Source organism: Rhinoderma darwinii, chromosome 5 (genome assembly GCF_050947455.1).
Source record: "Rhinoderma darwinii isolate aRhiDar2 chromosome 5, aRhiDar2.hap1, whole genome shotgun sequence".
NCBI classification, from domain to species: Eukaryota; Metazoa; Chordata; class Amphibia; order Anura; family Rhinodermatidae; genus Rhinoderma; species Rhinoderma darwinii.
In genome coordinates, this window is record NC_134691.1 from 264,136,720 (window position 1) to 264,155,843 (window position 19,124).

Here is a 19,124-nt window from a genome sequence, read left to right on the forward strand (position 1 = left end):
GGAGGCAAACTGATATAGTAACGGGATGCATTTGGAGTTGGTATTGGCCACGATCTCTCAGCGTTTCCGCTGTTAAATACCCCCACGACATTCACACACCTCCCCTTTATGTCCAATTATCAGCAGAGTAGGCGCGGCTTAAGCACAAAAGTAGCTCTACTTCCCTGGACGGTGGCGGGACTGTGGTGGTGACATAGAGTCGCTATGCGGACCAAGCAGCGTGTTCCCTGGCTTTGATGCATAGTCGGTGCGCTGTCAGATCAGACGGCAGGAGCACAAAAAGTGCTTGGTGCTACACTATGTGCACAATCATATATCTCCAAAAGTTACGGCATAGAATGAATGGGGCAAGTAGGATTGTAGATATGTTAGTGTCTCCAGTTGAGTTGTCATAAATAATCTGGGACAGGAAGATGACGTATCACTGATGGAGGGTGTTCAAAAAACAGCTCCACTGTTTTAATGATAAAATGCCAGTTTCAGGTAAAGTGCACTCATCAACACAAGACTAACAAGGTGCAGAATGTATGGGGAAGAATGATCGTATTAACAATTGATCGCTCTGTTCCTGGCCATTTAACCCCATAAACGCCGCGGTTAATTGCGACCGCTGCATCTAAGGTGTTAAGAAGAGGGGGACGGCCTCCTCCGACAGCTCATTGCCCCCCTCCCCCACGGCTCAATGGTGGGGTCCGATGGCTGTCATGGTAGCCCAGGGGCCTAATTAAGGCCCCAGGTCTGCCTTCACTCTGCGTCTGTTAAAGAGACTCTGTCACCACATTATAAGTGCCCTATCTCCTACATAATGAGATTGGCGCTGTAATGTAGATGACAGCAGTGCTTTTTATTTAGAAAAACAATCTATTTTTACCACGTTAGGAGCGATTTTAGCTTTATGTTAAACGTTAACGAAGTGCAGGGATTGTGAATAGACATCCCGTCCTGGCTGGAAGGAATGTCTATTCACTGTCTAAACACTTCAGTAATGTTAATATGTCAGTATAAGACGGCACATATTGAATAATGCAGTGTCACTATGCGCTGACTAAATGAATGGAGAGAAGTGCATGAGGCTGATTGGTCAGCATCATACACTCCTCTGTACAATGCCCACTTGGTCTAAAGTAAAAACACACCCACTTGGGCATTAAGAAACAAATTAGCATTAAGCTAAAATCGCTCCTAACGTGGTAAAAATAGATAGTTTTTCTAAATAAAAAGCACTGCTGTCACCTACATTATAGCGCCCATCTCCTTATGTAGGGGATAGGGCACTTATAATGTGGTGACAGAGTCTCTTTAAGCCACTGTAAAAATTGCAATATGCTGCAATACATAAGTATTACGGTGTATTGTACCAGCAATCTAACGATCACGGGTAAGTCCCCAAGGGAACTAATGAAATGTGCAAAACAAAGTTTAATAAAGTTTTTAGTAGTAAAAAAATATATATATTCAAAGTTCAAAAAAATCCCCTTTTTCCCATTTTTCATATAAAGTAATGTAAAAAATAAACAAAATTGGTATCCCTGCATTCCTAAAAGTCCTAACTATTACAATATAACATTATTTAACACGCCCAAAAAAAATGCAACCGCTAAAATCGCTGTTTTTTGGACACCTTAGCTGTCAAAATTTTTTAATAAAAAGTGATCAAAAAGTTCTATATACCAAAAAATGGTATAATAAGCCTGCACACCCCTCAATCAATTAAAAAAATGAAAAAGTTATGGCTCTCTTGTTATGCCTCCTTGTGGCGAAACATCTACAAGGGGGCTGTTTGTGGCACCATCTACATTGGGGCTGTGTGTGGAACCATCTACAGGGGGCTTTGTGTGGCACCATCTACAAGGGGGGTTGTGTGTGGCACTATCCACTATCTACAAGGGGGGCTATGGGGCACTATCTACATGATCAACAAGGGGGGCTGTGTGTGGCATAATCTACAAGGGGGGCTGTGTGTGGCATAATCTACAAGGGGGCTGTGTGTGGCACCATCTACATGGGGCTTTGTATGACACCATATACAGAGGGCTGTGTGTGGCACCATCCACTAGGAGGGCTGTGTGTGGCACCATCTACAGGGGGCTGTGTGTAGCACTATCTAAGGGTGGTTGTGTGTGCCACCATCTACAGGGTGCTATGTGTGGCCCTATCTACAGGGGGCTGTGTGTGGCACCATCTACAGGGGTCTGTGTGTGGCACAGTCTACAGGGGGCTGTGTGTAGCAACGTCTACAGGAGTCTGTGTGTGGCACCATCTACAGGGGGCTCTGTGTGGTACTATCTAAGGGTGGTTGTGTGTGCCACCATGTACAGGGGGCTGTGTGTGGCACTAGCTACAGGGGGCTGTGTGTGGCACCATCTACAGGGGTCTGTATGTGGTACCGTCTATAGGGGGCTGTGTGTGGCACCGTCTACAGGGGTCTGTGTGTGGCATCATCTGCAGGGGGCTGTGCATGGCACCGTCTACAGGGGGCTTTGTGGTCAAGTCTGTCGTCGTTAACAATATCACATCACGCTTTGGTAATGTGACAGACAATGTTATAGACGATACACTATGAGACCAAGTTATAAAAAAGAAGCAACAGGGACCCAGGAAACCATCAGTGGTGGAACAGCCAAGAATAAGTGATGTTAGTGGATGACTCTGACAACGTTTCTGATGTTTTCATTTTCTGTTAATACAATCTTTAAATAAATAAATACATAAAGCCGTTTCATTTTCAGAATAGATCCCGTCCACATTACCATGTGTGACCTGCCCCTCACCTCTTCCCTACTGCTGCTACAACAGGATTTGCAATGGGCTGCAAAGCGCACTTCGATTCACTGTGCACCAATTCCATTAGGAGGAAAGAGGTGAGAAGCTGTCGTTAAAATAGTGCGTTCATGCATGTATGTATGTATGTATGTAGTGTGTGTGCCCGTATGTACATAGTCCGTGTGTCTTTAATACGTAAGTGCATTTAGGTAGTGGATGTGTGTATGTATTCATGCCTGTGTTCAATGAGTGCTTGTATTATGTAGTGACCATATGGGTTTCTATTGTGTCAATATAATTTTGTATTGTTTGAAGGGGTTGTCCGACGCCAGAAAATTTTCTTGATTGTTTAGCAAATTTAAAATTCAGACACTTAATATACTTTAATTTTCAAAACTGCACAGTTGTCCAGATTTCTATGCCCTGTGGTGGTCCCTGAAGTGGAGTTCCTCCCCTTAGCTGTGACGCGCCGACACAGTAGCACCCTCCTCTTCTCTATGTGTCGGTGACGTGATGAATGGGCTGGCTGCCTGGCTCAGTTTGTTAGATAAGCCAGACTGTTTTTCTGTCATGGCTGGAAGATAGTAGCCCCTTGTAATAAGGACGGCTCACACTGAGAGAGGATAGCTCCTTGCTAACAGTCAAGGGGGAAAAGGGAGATAACAGGTAATAAGGACAGCAGGAGAAGGAAGGATGCTTGCAGACTAGACAGGGGGATACTGTCTTCCAGCAATCACAAAGAAGGGGCTGGCTGCCTGGCTCGGTTCATTATGTAAGCCAAGTCCGTCACGTCACGAGCGCACAGACGTGGGGTGGGAGCTCCTTGCATCCTGAGGCTTTGTGAATACGTCACAGCTAAGAGGAAAAGCTCCACTTCCAGGACCACGACAGGGCATGCAAATCTGGACATCTGTGCAGTTTTGAAAATTAAGTATATTAGTAAGTGGGGGCGTGGTCTCGGCATGTGAGGAAGAAGGACGCATTCTGAGGAGCTCCCGCCGACCGTGACTTTACCCGTGTCATTTACCATATCAGCAACCTGCATGCACCCTGAATCATCGCGGTATGCCCCGGGGGAAGTCTCTGAAAGCTACAGATAAGACCACACCGGCATCTTCGCTGTCCCGTTTCTTGCGGCCACGCGTCTCACAGACACAGGAGGAATCCAACATGGCAGCGATGACCTCGGCTCGCTCCAGTTCTGTATCAGGTGCGTCCACTTCAGCCAAGCCCCTGACGACTACCCCAGCTATCAGTCCAGGCTCAGAGAGATCCCCTCATGGAGGATCGTGGTCTCCGGGCCCTGTCTCCCCACTCCTGACTAGACTGGACCTGGCGGAGGCCCTTAAACATCTCCCATCTCAGAACTTTTTTGATAATATGCTAGAGAGGATAGAAAAAATGCAGCGTACGTGCTTGGAGGAGGTGAACCGCACGGTGGAGCAGATGTGCTCTCGGGTCTCAGCCATTGAGCAGCAGACAACTACTCATGGCAGCAGATTAGATAGGTTGGAAGACCAAATGCGCTCGCAACAATCATTAATACAGGCAATGGTGCTGGACCACGATGATCTAGAGAACCAAAATAGGCGCAATAATGTACGTATTCGAGGCCTGCCAGAAGATAAGGAAGGAAATAACATACGCGCTGTGGTTGTGGAACTGTTTAATGGTATTTTGGGAGACCCTCTGGACAACCATATTGAGCTGGATCGTGTACATAGAGCGTTGGGTCCCATGTCAGCAGATCCAGATCGACCTAGGGACATTGTGTGTCGGATCCATTATTTCACTCTAAAAAGCCTTAATGCGTAAAATGCGTACTATGGGTCAGGTGAAGTTTCGAGGGGCTGAAATTCATATTATGCCTGATCTGTCGGCTCGTACCTTGCACATGAGACGGGTGTTGCGACCAGTGCTGGATATAATCAAAGAAGCTGATGCAACATATATGTGGGGGTTTCCATTTCACCTTATCGTCAAGAAACAAGGCTCAGTGATTGCTGTACATTCGCCGCAGGACTTGCCCGCCCTTTTTGTCCTGCTGGAAGTCCCGCCGAGTACCGTTCGGGATTGGATTGCTGCATCCTTGAGCTATCGTCCATCTAGACGCGGAAGGAACCGCCCTGTGGATCCTCTCCGACCCAGGCCGCAGTGCATCAGACCGGCAAGGCCGCAGCTGCCATGAAAAAATAATATGGCATCGTGAGAATCTTGACCAGGTGTGGAGTCATGTTTATGTTTGGCACTCCAGGTTTTTTCCCCGATTATGATGTGTGGTTACATGATCGTATTGCTAGCAGGTTGGGTAGAATATTGCTGTACTATGAGTCCCAATGTAGAGTTGAGTAATAGTTTCCTTAAACTGCTTAAGATATGTCAGCTGAGAGTTATTGCTGGTTGACACAAATTCTCTAGGTTGTGGATAACTTTGCATACTACCTTGAATGAGTAAGGGATCTTCGGGGATCCACTGGGGTGGGGTTCGGGGGCTGATCCGGGTTATATCTGATGTTACGTGGTTAAGCAAAGGGTTACGGATTCCTCATGGAGTTGCGGGGGTTGATGGTGCGAGTCACGTGACTCTTATGGGGAGATTGACCTCGGGTCGCTACTGGGCAGCCCTAGACCTCGGTTACTATATGTTGTGTACTGGTCTTACCTACCAGAGTTACTTTATAGACAACAGGTAGATTTTTTCTTGAATGGGTGCTGATGATCGCTGATGGTGTAATTTTTATAAATGATAACACGGGTGGTGGACTCCACTTCCTTAGATACCTTACTAACTCCCCACCTTAGGTATTCCCACTGGGGTGTCTCGGTTCCTAGGACTTTCCTTAGAGTTTTTCCTGACCCCCTTTATTTACTTGTCTGTCCCTAGTTCTCTTCCTATTTTTCTTCTCCGCTTTCTTTTCCTCTCAGTCTCCCTTTTGCTTCCTTCCTCGCAGCTTTCGGGAACCATGAACACGGACGTGAAATTAATCTCCTATAATGTCCGGGGCTTGAGGACGCCTGAGAAACGCTCCATGATTTTGACGGAGCTGTGGAGACTTGGAACCCAGGTAGCGTTTCTCCAAGAGATACACTTCAGGAAAGATAAGGTACCTAAGCTTTCCAATAAGCGATTTCCTTACTGCTATCATGGGTGCTCAGAGGACTCTAGATCTCAGGGGGTGAGTATTCTCATCGCTTAAAATGTGCCTTGGTCATTCATTGATTCTCAAGCGGACCCTCAGGGTAGATTTTTGTTTGTCAAAGACACTCTATTCTCACAGGTCGTCACGTTGGCTAATCTATATTTGCCGAACACGGGGCAGTCAGCAGCAATTGCTGATTATCTGGAACAACTCCAGTCTTTTGGGGAAGGCCTGACCGTAGTTGGAGGAGATTTTAATGTGGCTTTGGAACCTCATCTAGATGTCTCCAGGGGTGCCTCTCATTTTCCGTACTCTCAACTTCGGTCCATTAGGAAAATTATTCATGATTACAAACTAGTGGATGTGTGGAGGACTCTGTACCCGGGAAATCGAGACTATTCATATTACTCAGCTACACACGATATGTTTTCCAGGATAGATTACTTTTACATCAGCCACTTCCATCTTGATAGAGTGGGGGGGGGGGGGGCGGACATTCATTCATCCCCCTTATCAGAGCATTCGCCCATAGCGCTCTCTCTCTCTTTTGCTCCGTTTTCTCAGTCGCAGGGCCAGTGGAAACTTAATGAGTTTTTACTTCACCACCCTGAAGCTCAATCTGAAATTCGCTGTGAACTGGAGCTGTACTTCTCTACTAACACCGGTTCAGTGTCGAATCCGTTCACTCTATGGGAGGCCCATAAATGTTATACAAGAGGTTTTTTCATCAAATGGGGTGCGCGGCTCAAGAGAGAGAGAATGGCAAACATGAGCGACCTGTTGACTAGGATTAGCGAAGTAGAGGTCAAACATAAACAACGCCAAACACCAGAAACTAAGGATGTCTTGCTGACCCTTCGGGAGGAACTTAGATTGTCAGGGATCATTACTATGTATATTGTTTGAAAAATATTATCCTCACACATATGTATATACATTTCAGTTCTTTGTGTAATATACTGACATATATAACAAGTTCTTTGTTCATGTCGGACACACCTATGGAAGACACCGCCCCCTGGAATGCAAGAAGAGTGAGTCTGAGAAACTGGTGGGGGCTTGGGCACTCCCACATCTCTGGGGAGGAGGCATGTGTCTCTTTCTGTGTTTCTTTGTTCTGAATAAAAAGTTTTCAGTCTTCCTCCTGACAGAGAGGGAAGCTGTACCAAACATCTGTGTGGTGTACTTCTCTCCAGGCATGCCTTCAGCTTTCAATTTACAGAGGGGGTTATTCGGTGTGAAATACGGACCTGACAAGATCACTTTATGAAATTAAGGCTAAAGCCGCATTGGTTAGATGCCGGAGAATATTTTATGAGTATGTAAATAAACCCGGGAAGATACTGGCAAACGCTCTGAGAACCCAGAGGGCCTCCACATGTGTTCCACATCTTACGTCTAGCGCAGGGGTGAAGGTCACATCGCCGAGGGAGATTGCCCGTTCATTTAGGGAGTTTTACTCCTCGCTCTACTGTCAGGTCCGTATTTCACACCGAATAACCACCTCTGTAAATTGAAAGCTGAAGGCATGCCTGGAGAGAAGTACACCACACAAATGTCTGAGGTACAGCTTCAATGTCAGCCAGGAGGAACTGCACTTTATTCAGAACAAAGAAACACACACAGAGAAGACACATGCCCCTCCCTATAGATGTGGGACTTCCTTAAATTCTATTAGCTCCCCAGCTGTAACTTTTCCTATACATTCTTCTGCACACTCCTCTTTGCATTCCAGGGGGCGGTGTCTTCCATAGGTGTGTCCGACATGAACAAAGAACTTGTTATATATATCAGTATATTACACAAAGAACTGAAATGTATATACATATGTGTGAGGATAATATTTTTCAGACAATATACATAGTAATGATCCCTGACAGTCCCCCTTAAAAATATTATTCTATCCCTGAGTCTTGCCTAGCAACCTACCACTGACCACTCGAACCAGGCGGGTAGGGGTTTTGGATTTCTTCACCAACTTGAGACGAGCTACTCCTGATGAGTAACCCCCCTTTGTACCTGGACTTCCAAGGTGTCGGAGTGGTCCTAACTGTCCCTATTCTCCTCTGGATACAGGATGGTTGTCTTGATATAATCTACAAACCACTGCTGGTTGTAATATATATATATTAATCCGGTCTACATTTTTATTAACAGTAATAATTGTCGCACTATCACTTACTGTCCTAATGGGACTTTACCCCTGCAGATATGACAGGTCATGGGCAGCACAGTGACCTTCACCTCACACCTTCACATAAAACTCCTCAGATTGTAATTTGCAGCACCGTGGCATATTTACACACATTATAATTATAAACCTCAGACATTATAAACAATAGGGCCTCAGCTAATAACATAATGCTATCACCAATCTCATGCTATCACCCTCAGGTCTCGGGTCCCATCAGTTCATTGCCAGTCCTGTACACCATCATCTTCTTCTTTTCCTGTCTTCTGCTCTTCACTGACTGTCACCCTCAGGGTAACCCACACAATTGTGGAGTCAGACTACGTTGGTGTCCAGTGGGGGAGTTATTATTACCCCCTCCTGGTCACTTAATTATCAAAACACTTGATCCTGCTGACGGATTCACTCAGGTCTTTGGTCTTTACTTTGCTGATGTCATCAGGACTTGGTTTGGTCCTTCTCATCTGTCCGACACCGTCTCCTTTGGTTTACGTCATCAGGCTGTACATAGCACCTCATGTTGTGAGCCTGGGGTGAGATCCCACGTAGGCGGATTAGTGGAGCTGTACTGTGACTATCAAACCCTCCGCATCTGTACTCTTCCTCTGGCAAGTTACTTGTCTGGGCGGCCGCTTAGAATTGTGACATTGCCGTCAGTTCATGATAAACGCGTTGTACTGGCTCAGGCTGTGCCTGCCGCATCTCAGTGATGGAGTTCATCGTGTTAAAAGTCTTTTAGTTCATATTTACTGGCACTTGCTGGGGACCCCCAACTCTTGCAATTGTTAAAATAAATACTAATCTGGTGATAACATCATCCGCATACGCTATAAACGTTGTTCTAAGTACATACAATAATGTCAGGCCCTTAAATAACATCAAACACCTTTATATATATATATATATATATATAAAAAAGGAAAAACTTCTCTGTTCCAATGGACAGGGCACCTAGAAGATGTGTAACTTATTGGGTACATTTCATTTGCACTTAGTGATACCCTTTCAGCAGGATTTGTACCTTGATCTCAGCTGATTGCCTAGAACATCTCCACTTCACAGAAACATACACAGATTCCACATGTTTATCTGACAAGTGTCTCAAACCAATTTTTCTTACTCTAATCTGGTTCGTTCTACCTGGGAAGGCCTCTCAAGATCGGTTCTCTTCGTGGGAGGCGGGTATGATAAGGTTGGCACCGGTCTGCCAGGACTGTTCTTTAGGCAAATCAAACAGCTCTAACAGAATTTAGCAGCGACAGCTGTAAAACCTGGGACATACCAATTAGATCTTAATCAAATAATTAATTTGAAGAAAAACATTAACAAATAGCATCTTTACATGAAACGTTCACACTGGTCAGTAACTAAAACTTACAAACTGATTCTCCTGAGAACAGGTCTACACACATGAGCACTTTGTCATACACTTCTACCTCGGGTAGTTGTATGTTCTGCAGTCGCTGGGACAGGTAATCTGGCCGGGCTGCACTTTTCACAGGTACCTTTTATGTTTTACCTATGTCATGCCGTGCGCACATAATGCCGGCTGCTACAAACCTAGTGGTGACATTATTGTATTCAGGGACAAGCCAATTTACTGACACCTGGCCGCACATACTCTTGTTGTCAGGTCTGTCTTCTCTCGCTCTCTAAATTGGCTTACCCGATGAGCCAATAAAGTTCCTACTACCAATGGGCCCATAATTGTGGGCGATGCCAAAAGCGTACCTAGAGTCAGTGTAAATGTCGGCCGTCTTACCTTCTGCCAGGTTACAAGCCTCAGCGAGCACCTCCAGCTCCGCTCCTTGAGATGAACAAGAAGGTGAGAGTGGTTTCTGGGTAATTTACCTGGTGCATCGTATCCTGTCTTGCACATATTGTATAATAAAATATCTCTTTATTACAAATTTACATTAAAAACTCATGTCACATATAGATAGAACATCTCAAAGGGGTGGCGTCTTCATTCTCTAAAATAAAACCAAATGTTATACACTTCTCCACACTCATCTGATAATCACGAGCACTTTGAGAATCTCACTTTTATCAGGTTCTGCAAATACTTGCTTAATACAAAAACAAATAAAAAGAAAACATTCCTAAAAACTTTACATCAAATTAACAATGTCCAGACAATTTTTGTTTTGCCTTCTCCCTCATCTAAATCCATAAAGACTCGTTTGAGTGACATCATCTCTGCCTCCTGTGTAAATTTGCTGGAGGGGGATGGTCTCTTACACAACCATCTACACAAACCTCAAAATGTAGGTTACTCTCATACACATTTAATCTGGATTACTCATTGGGGTCTCTTACACATTTTTAGATCTTCTGAAACCAAATTAATTAACTCAAAACAAACCAAAATTGTACCTGATCAAACCAAAATTGTACCTGATCAGTTCCTTCACCCTTCCCCCCTTTGTGGACTCTGCGAAAGTAATGTAGCAGAGTTCAAAACTACATCTCAACATAACACTAATTTAACCCCCTGTAATGTACAACAGCCTGAAACAAAAATGACTTTTTCCTAACGAAAATACATTTGATCTTTACAATGACATAACTCATGTGTGAAATCAAAAACAAAACAATTGTAGTTAGTTATTCAATAAAACAAAAAAAATATTATCTCTGATAACATTAATTACTGCAAACCAATAAACTGTATATATAAATAGGGAACGGTGGGGGCACATACATTTTCAAAACCCTGTGTCTCACAGTATCTAAAGTTTAATACATCTGAATTAACATCAAAACACATGAAATCTGATCACATCAGAACACATAAATATCGTAACTTTTATAAACAACAGCGCATGCGCAAAAGAGAAGAAATTTATTTAGGTCTGTAGACATTACTGATATATATATATCTCAGCAGTGCATATTGAAATCCCTTTGTCCCATCAGCCCTGCAGACTGCACCCAGTCAGCCCCCCTCCTCCTCCCAAACACAGCACACTACAGGGGAGAGGGAGGGGGGTCACACACTCATTTCTCACAACTTCTAGTCTCACAATCTTAACACTTTCAATGTCGGCAAAACAACATACGTATCTGCAATCATTCATCACACCATTGTATAGGAATTATCTACGTTCAAAACATCAAACATATAATTTGTAACCGTACAATCTGTCGGCCACCATCTCTATATTATGATGACGTGTTGCTTCATCAGTGAACTAGACTGGAACTTCTGTAAATAGAAAAAACACTACAAATGACAAAATTAACAAGGTGATTATTTCATACTGATTTGGTTGGGCCGGGCGTGGCCACATCAGGGGCAGGGGGGGGGGGCAGCCTCTCCCATTGGAAACACAGTGCGCAGCTGTGAGGGGGGGGGGGGTTCCCCCCAACAATGAGGACACACTCAACATGAGGTACGGAAGCCATTACCGGGCGTCGGCTGGTCCTGTGTTTTCTAATACATATAACATACAATACCTTTCTTATTCTTAACTTCCATTCACTTCACCAAATCATGAATAGGATCGGGTGATACTGATGATTTGAATATGGACCGTAAACCATCCATTCTAACAGTCTATATTATACACGTAACTTATATAACAATTTTCGGTCTACAACTCTCTTGTCTGGCCACTATATTACTTACAATTTAATACACGACTTAACAGTTTTATTTTTTTATTTTAATTTTTTCAGTTTATACACCCCGCATATGCCTTATCACACGACTTATCAGTGTTTTTGTCTCACGTCTTATCACACGTCTTATCAGTGCATCATTGCACCCCGCGTGCCCGCGTCTCACCACACATGTACTTATGCCCGCGTGCCTATCCACGACTTATCACACATGTACTTATGCCCGCGTGCCCCTGTATAAGACAGGTTATAATACTATCCACGACTTATCACACATATATATATTGTGTCCGCGTATTTTCTATCTAGTCCCTAATTACCCAGAGGATGGTTAGTCGGGCGCGACTAAGGTCTCACAGGTTTTTTACCTCACAGCGGAAAATATCACCTCTGTCGCCTGAGATAGTCCAGGAAATCAACAAAAGGGTTCTACAGATCGCTACAAGACTGCCCACTAACACAGATAAGACGAAGATTTATAAAATCAATTCGCTTACCGTGTTATTGCGGAGGTGATCAAATTCCTTCAGTGGGCAACTTTGAGTCCTCTGTTTCACCCTGTGATTGTCAACTGTCCGGATTTTGATTTTTCCTCGAGTGAGATCCGGGTTTCGGCACCAAATGTCAGGTCCGTATTTCACACCGAATAACCACCTCTGTAAATTGAAAGCTGAAGGCATGCCTGGAGAGAAGTACACCACACAAATGTCTGAGGTACAGCTTCAATGTCAGCCAGGAGGAACTGCACTTTATTCAGAACAAAGAAACACACACAGAGAAGACACATGCCCCTCCCTATAGATGTGGGACTTCCTTAAATTCTATTAGCTCCCCAACTTTTCCTATACATTCTTCTGCACACTCCTCTTTGCATTCCAGGGGGCGGTGTCTTCCATAGGTGTGTCCGACATGAACAAAGAACTTGTTATATATATCAGTATATTACACAAAGAACTGAAATGTATATACATATGTGTGAGGATAATATTTTTCAGACAATATACATAGTAATGATCCCTGACACTACCAACTAACACCACATTCTCCTACCACTAGGGAAGCCGTACAGGAGTATATATCCTCCTCGGGTCTCCCACAACTGCCTGAAGAGGCTTGCACTGCACTAGATCACCCAATAACTCTAGACGAACTAACAAGGGCGATGCAAGACACTAAGAAAGGGAAGGCTCCGGGCCCTGACGGACTGACGATTGGTTACTATAAATTGTTCTTGGACCAGTTGGCGGATGGCTTCCTGGGGGCTCTTAACGCGGTATCATCAGGCAGCTCAGTCCCTTCAGATTCATTGAGGGCTACCATAGTGGTTATCCCAAAAGATGGCAAGGACCCATCCTCATGTGCGAGTTATAGGCCGATATCTCTGCTTAACGTAGACCTAAAACTATTTTCTAAGATATTGGCAAATCGGCTAGCCCCAGTGATGACCACTCTGATTCACAAAGAACAAACAGGCTTCATTCCATCTCGGGAAGCAAGAGATAACACGACTAACGCTCTCAATCTCGTCCACTGGGCCAATACACAGAAAAATCCCGTTGTTATCTTATCAACAGATGCGGAGAAGGCTTTTGATCGGGTCGGGTGGCCATTTTTACTTGGAACTCTGGAACATGTGGGCTTGTGACCTAACATGCGCTCCTGGGTTGGGGCTCTGTACTCGTCGCCTTCGGCTTCTGTGAGAGTGAATGGTACTTATTCTTCGCCGTTTATGTTTCATAATGGCACGAGACAGGGGTGTCCTCTTTCGCCCCTGCTCTTTGCTTTGGCCCTGGAACCTTTTTTGTGTAAAATTAGAAGTAATGTTAACGTGAGTGGCTTAACTTTAAAAGGTAAAGTTTTTAAAGTAGCTGCATATGCAGATGATCTGCTGTTTTTTGTGACTTCTCCCCACATTGCTATGCCCAATCTAATGCAGGAGTTCAGGGAATATGGCTCATTATCCAATTTGAAAATTAACTTCCAGAAGTCGGAGGCGATGACGTTGAATGTTCCGCAAGACTCAGAGAACTCCTTACGTGCTAGTTTTCCCTTTAGGTGGACACGCGACTCGATCAAATATTTGGGCATCCAGTTACCGGCAAGCGTTGCCAATTAAATTACCTTCGTCCTTTTTTAAAACTGTGTATCACTACATTACCTCCTTTGTATGGGCCAATAAACACCCGAGACTTCAGAGGAGAATTCTGGTCCTGGCAAAGCGACGTGGGGGGATTGGGTTGCCTGATGTGGAGCAGTATTATCATGCCATTCACTTGACTAGGGTAGTTGACTGGTGCCGTCATGAATCATTTATGGATTGGATAGCAGTGGAGCAGGGCTTTACAGATCTTCCATTGAAATGTTTGCCCTGGATACCTATGGTTCATTGGAGATCCTTGGGGGATCACCCTACTGTGTATCCAACCCTTCAGGTGTTTAGGACTATGCAGAGCCGGGAGGGTATTTCGTCGACACCTTCACTGCTCACACCGGTCCTGGGTACACCAGAGTTTGGGCCAGGATTAACGGATCGGACATTTAGGACCTGGCTTCAGCAGGGACATTTTAGGGTTGGCAATTTCTATAGGGATAATACGTGGCTATGCGAGGAGGAACTTTCTCGACCTGAGGGGTTGCCGATAGCATCCCAGTGGCAGACACTACAGCTGACTCATCATTTAACACATTTGCCTACCCCGGATACATATAATCGCCCACTGACCCAGTTTGAAGTGCTCTGCTCACAGAAGGGACATGTGAAACGAGCATTGTCCAATATCTATGGTCTATTAATCGCTCCAGCGGAGGATTTTACGCCACCGTTTATAGCAAAATGGGAGCGAGATCTTCAGATCTCCTTAACGCAAGAACAGAAAGAGAAGGTCATGCTCCTTTCACATAAAGCTTCTATCAGTAATGCGTATCAGGGAACGAACTATAAAATACTATCCCGCTGGTACAGAGTCCCACATGTGCTTCACAAAATGTTCCCCGAGTTATCCTGTCTCTGTTGGAGATGTGGGAGGGAAGAAGGTACGGTTCTACATATATTTTGGAGCTGTGAAAGCCTTAGGCCCTTTTGGTCAGGGGTTCAAGATATCATATTTGTAATTACGGGATTCACAATGGCGGATGACCCGGCGTGGATTTTGCTACACCACCATGACATTGCTATTGGGACTTATAAGAAGTTGTTGGTGAGGCATTTATTAAAGGCATGTATTCCGGCAAACTGGCGGTCCTCTGAGCCCCCTTCGATTAGACAGTGGTTGGAGCGTGTAAACGACATCCGGAGAATGGAGGATCTGCTTCATTCTTCTCCATAACATGCGAGTCAATTCCGGAAAACTTGGTTTTACTGGTTCGATTTTTGTGGATCGGACAGGTACAAAAGAGTTATAGGCGAGCGGCCTGGTGGTGACGCTGGGAGTGCTTAGATTACCTGGCTCCCTGGGGGGCTGCGGGGGGGGAGGGGAGAGTGGGGAGAGAGGTCTCCCAGACTTCCCCTTGATCTTTTATCTTTTTCTGTTTTTCTCTTTCCTTCGTATTTTACTCTTTTTCGGTGATTTCCTAAACATAAGGACTAAATTCTGATGGGTGGAGATGGGGTTTTGGAAACTGCCGCATAGAGGCGTTAAGTTTAAGTGCAAATCTTGCCACAATAACACTAGATAGATGTACGGGCTATGTTACAGTAACAACAGTAGTTGAATAAATACATACAAAATTGTTGAATAAAGTGTTGTTATGTTATGATATGGCTGAAACATATGTACCCATGTCGCCCTTTCTTCCTTCTGTATCCCTAATATCTTTGTTGAAAATAAAAATTTGAAATACAAAAAAAAAAAAAAGTAAATTAGTCAGTGTCTGCATTTTACAATTGCTATACAAGTAGGTACATTTTCTGGCATCAGACAACCCCTTTAAGTACTTTTTATCGTTATTCTAGCACTGTATCAGAGATTGCACATGCGTGTGCGATCCCAACATGAAAACATTACTCTTTCATTTTTGGTGCAATTTGTAAGCCAGTAATGTTTTAGTCCAAAATGTATACACCAGATGTAATGACGGGGGTAGGAAAACGGACAAGTGAGCCCTAATCTACCCACCACTCTGTCCCTGCCTACTTGCAACGACCCGACCTAGGCGACGGGGTACAACTGGGCGGCGGTCCCTACGCTCAGTAAGTGCAAGAGACAAACAGACAAGGGAACACAAAGCAAAGGGAAATGGGGCAGTTGCCCACGGCAACACCGTGAGCAACAAGAGTGGTGAACGAGCCGAGTCAAACCAGGAGTGCACGAGGTACCAAACGCAGAGCAGGAGAGTAGTCAGAAAGCCAGGGTCAGTATGGAGCAGGATCAAATAGTCAGAAGCTGTAGCTGGGCCAGGAAACTACACGAGAAGAATCACAAGCAAAGGAGGAACAGGAAAGGCAGGTATAAATAGACAGAGGGCGGGAGCTAGCTCCGTCTGGCCAGGCTGCTATAGGCTCTCCCACTCCTAAGCCTGCCATCCTGAGTGGTGGAAGCTGGAGTCAGTCTCAGAGACATAGACTCAGGTGCAGACTGATTACCTATGGGCGTATACACAGAAGTTGTGCCTGGCAGATCCTTTACACCAGAAATATTTTACTACAGTTTATACGACTGTTACTTTTTTAGTACAAATTGTACACCAGTATATTTTTTTCTGTACCAGTGTTGACGCCAGTACTTCTTCAGTACAATTAGTATTAGCATTTTTACACTAGTATTTGTTTATCACAATTTGCACTCTAGTGATTTTTTACTACAATTTGTTTGCCAGTAATTTGTTAGTACTGTTTGTATGCCAATAACTTTCTAGTACAATTTGTACGGCAGTAATTTTTTGTGCAGAACTTGTACGCCAGTCGGTAAAATGGCCCATAGACTTTTCTGACATGGAGGCGTACACCTTTCTTGTATCTAACACTGCATCTGACCTTTCCTCCTATCATCCTCTTCGTCCACTAGTGTCATTTCATTCCCAAGTTTTCCCAGGCTAACACAACCGAGAAGTGCATTTCTACTGATAAGCCCCTGGTTCATTTTAAAGGGAGGCTTCAATTCTGTCAGTACCGGACAAGTAATATGACGAGGTTTGAATATTGTATAAGCTGTGCCAGAACACATGAGTGAAAATTGTGTGAGATATGGTGCACCCACTGCTGTGCCAGGGTTACTCCCCCTACAGGAATAATTTCTACAGCAATTACCTACCTTGGTTTCAGAAGTACTGCTGCATGCGGCGCTGTTAGAAAATAAATCAGAGTTTACCTGGGTCGCTGCTTGTGCAAACACTCTGAAGTGACGAGAGAAGGGCATTATGTAGTGACAACCTATTGTGTACCAAGTACAAGGACAAGAGGGATGTTCTTATATTGAGCACAATACAAGGCCATAGCAGGACCTCTGTACCAGTACAGAAGCCCCCAAGCCACACTGCATCCTGGACTATATTAAGTACATGGGAGTGGTTGATATCTGAGATCAACTGCTGAAGGCTGAAGTCTAATAGCGTCATGTGGAAATCTAGGGAGTGGTACAAAAGGCTGGATATCATACAGTTGGAACTGTGCAATGCATATGCGCTACATCATTGTGCAGGCCCGAGAGACACATTTCTGGACTTCCAAGAGGTGGTGATCAAGGCCCTGATGTACTCTGCACAGTTTATGCATATGTCCCCAGAGCAGAATGCCACTCCTTTCCTTCTAAGTATGTGATCCGACGTATCGAGCGCGTCGCAAATCAAGGTTCTTTCTGGCACACGCATTAATACGTTTTGCCAACAATATATGCGCCATGGAAATAGGAGCATTAGACACCGGAACTTAGGTGCAAAGATATTAATAAATCTGCCCCAATATGTACAGTATCTCCAAAAAATTTACCACTAACCTAAAGTACAATGTGTCATGAGAAAACAATCTCAGAATTGCTTGGATAAGTAAAAGCATTAAATAATTATTCCCACTTGAAGTTAAACATGTCAGATTTGAAAACGGGGCGTTGTCAGAAAGGCCAAAACTGGCTGCGGCAGTAGGGGGTTAAATTCAAGAACATCTATCTATCTATCTATCTATCTATCTATCTATCTATCTATCTATCTATCTATCTATCTATCTATCTATCTATCATCCTGAATATCATATCTACTGTATCTTTGTCCTGCATATGTTTGCTTCTTCTGTCACAAGTGAAAACTTCTAATAATATACAGGCTAAAATTCACCTAACTCTGATCCTTACTTGGCAAATACTATTGAGGAGATGTCCATAACTGTCTACAGGAGCGCTGTCATTTTAGCATTTCAATGTTTTCTATCCATGAAAATATCTCAACCGAAAAAATAGTTGAAATTTTTCGCTGTCACAGTGTATTACATATAATAGGTCTTGACAGCTCATCCATTCTAAAATATTGATATTTCTCGGAATTCCCATGGGAACCAAATTCTCAATGAAGGCTATTTTGCTGTGTTCAGGTTTCCTTCTTAAGCTGTGGCAAGTGATTGGCAAGAATTTTCCTCGTTTTAGCAACTTGTCAGCAGGATGGCATGTCACAATAATATAGTTTTTCTAAATTCATGAGCCTTTCTTATTGTGTACTTTAGTGATTTTCTAAATGGCCTGTAATAACAACTTGACATTAAAATTGCTTTAACACGGTTCTTATTATTGTCATTTTTATATATTTTGACCAGTAACTGAAAAGTAGCATCCAGATTAAAATGTCTTTATTTTCTTTTAGATGCCTGCCAATGACTGCATACACATCTTGGGGACCTAGTTCATGTTCTGACTTGGCACTCAACCTTGGATTTCTGTGGTTGCATAATCTACTGAATAATTAACTGGCATACTTAGCTGTCGTGTATATATATACTGTATATGAGCATTTTTTGCCTCCATACAAATAACATGCCTGGGAAAATTGAGGAAAAATAAACTGAAGCTGGATTGTCAAATGGCTGTCTTAGGGCCTGTTCACATCAGCGTTTGCTTTCAGTTTATGGGTTCCATCAGACCTTTCCGTTGAAGGAACCCATGAACGGAAAGGCAAACCTAAACCATAGCGTTGATTTCAATGGTAACCATTAATTTCACGGTGCAGTTGACTGCGCTATTGATACCGTCAAAAAACGGAAACCTTACGGAACGGACACAAACGGAAACCGTTACCAACGGAAGCATTACCATTGAAATCAATGGTAATACAAATGGAAGCTATGGTTTCCATTTGCCTTTCCGTTGATGGGTTCTTCCGATGGAAAGGTCTGACGTAACCCATCAACAGAACCTAACGCTGATGTGAACACAGCCTTACTTTGTAAAAGTTTTTAAAAAAAGCAACTTAAAATACACATACAGTAT

General features: G+C 43.8%; 1 long non-coding RNA gene across 1 annotated transcript; it reads left to right on the plus strand.

Moving 5' to 3' along the window:
• Nucleotides 1–404: 404 nt before the first annotated feature.
• On the plus strand, nt 405–18,704 carry LOC142652899 (uncharacterized). Its single transcript, XR_012847976.1, has 3 exons — nt 405–483; nt 2,730–2,861; nt 18,502–18,704. It is a non-coding gene; the product is annotated as an uncharacterized LOC142652899 (long non-coding RNA).
• Nucleotides 18,705–19,124: the final 420 nt, after the last annotated feature.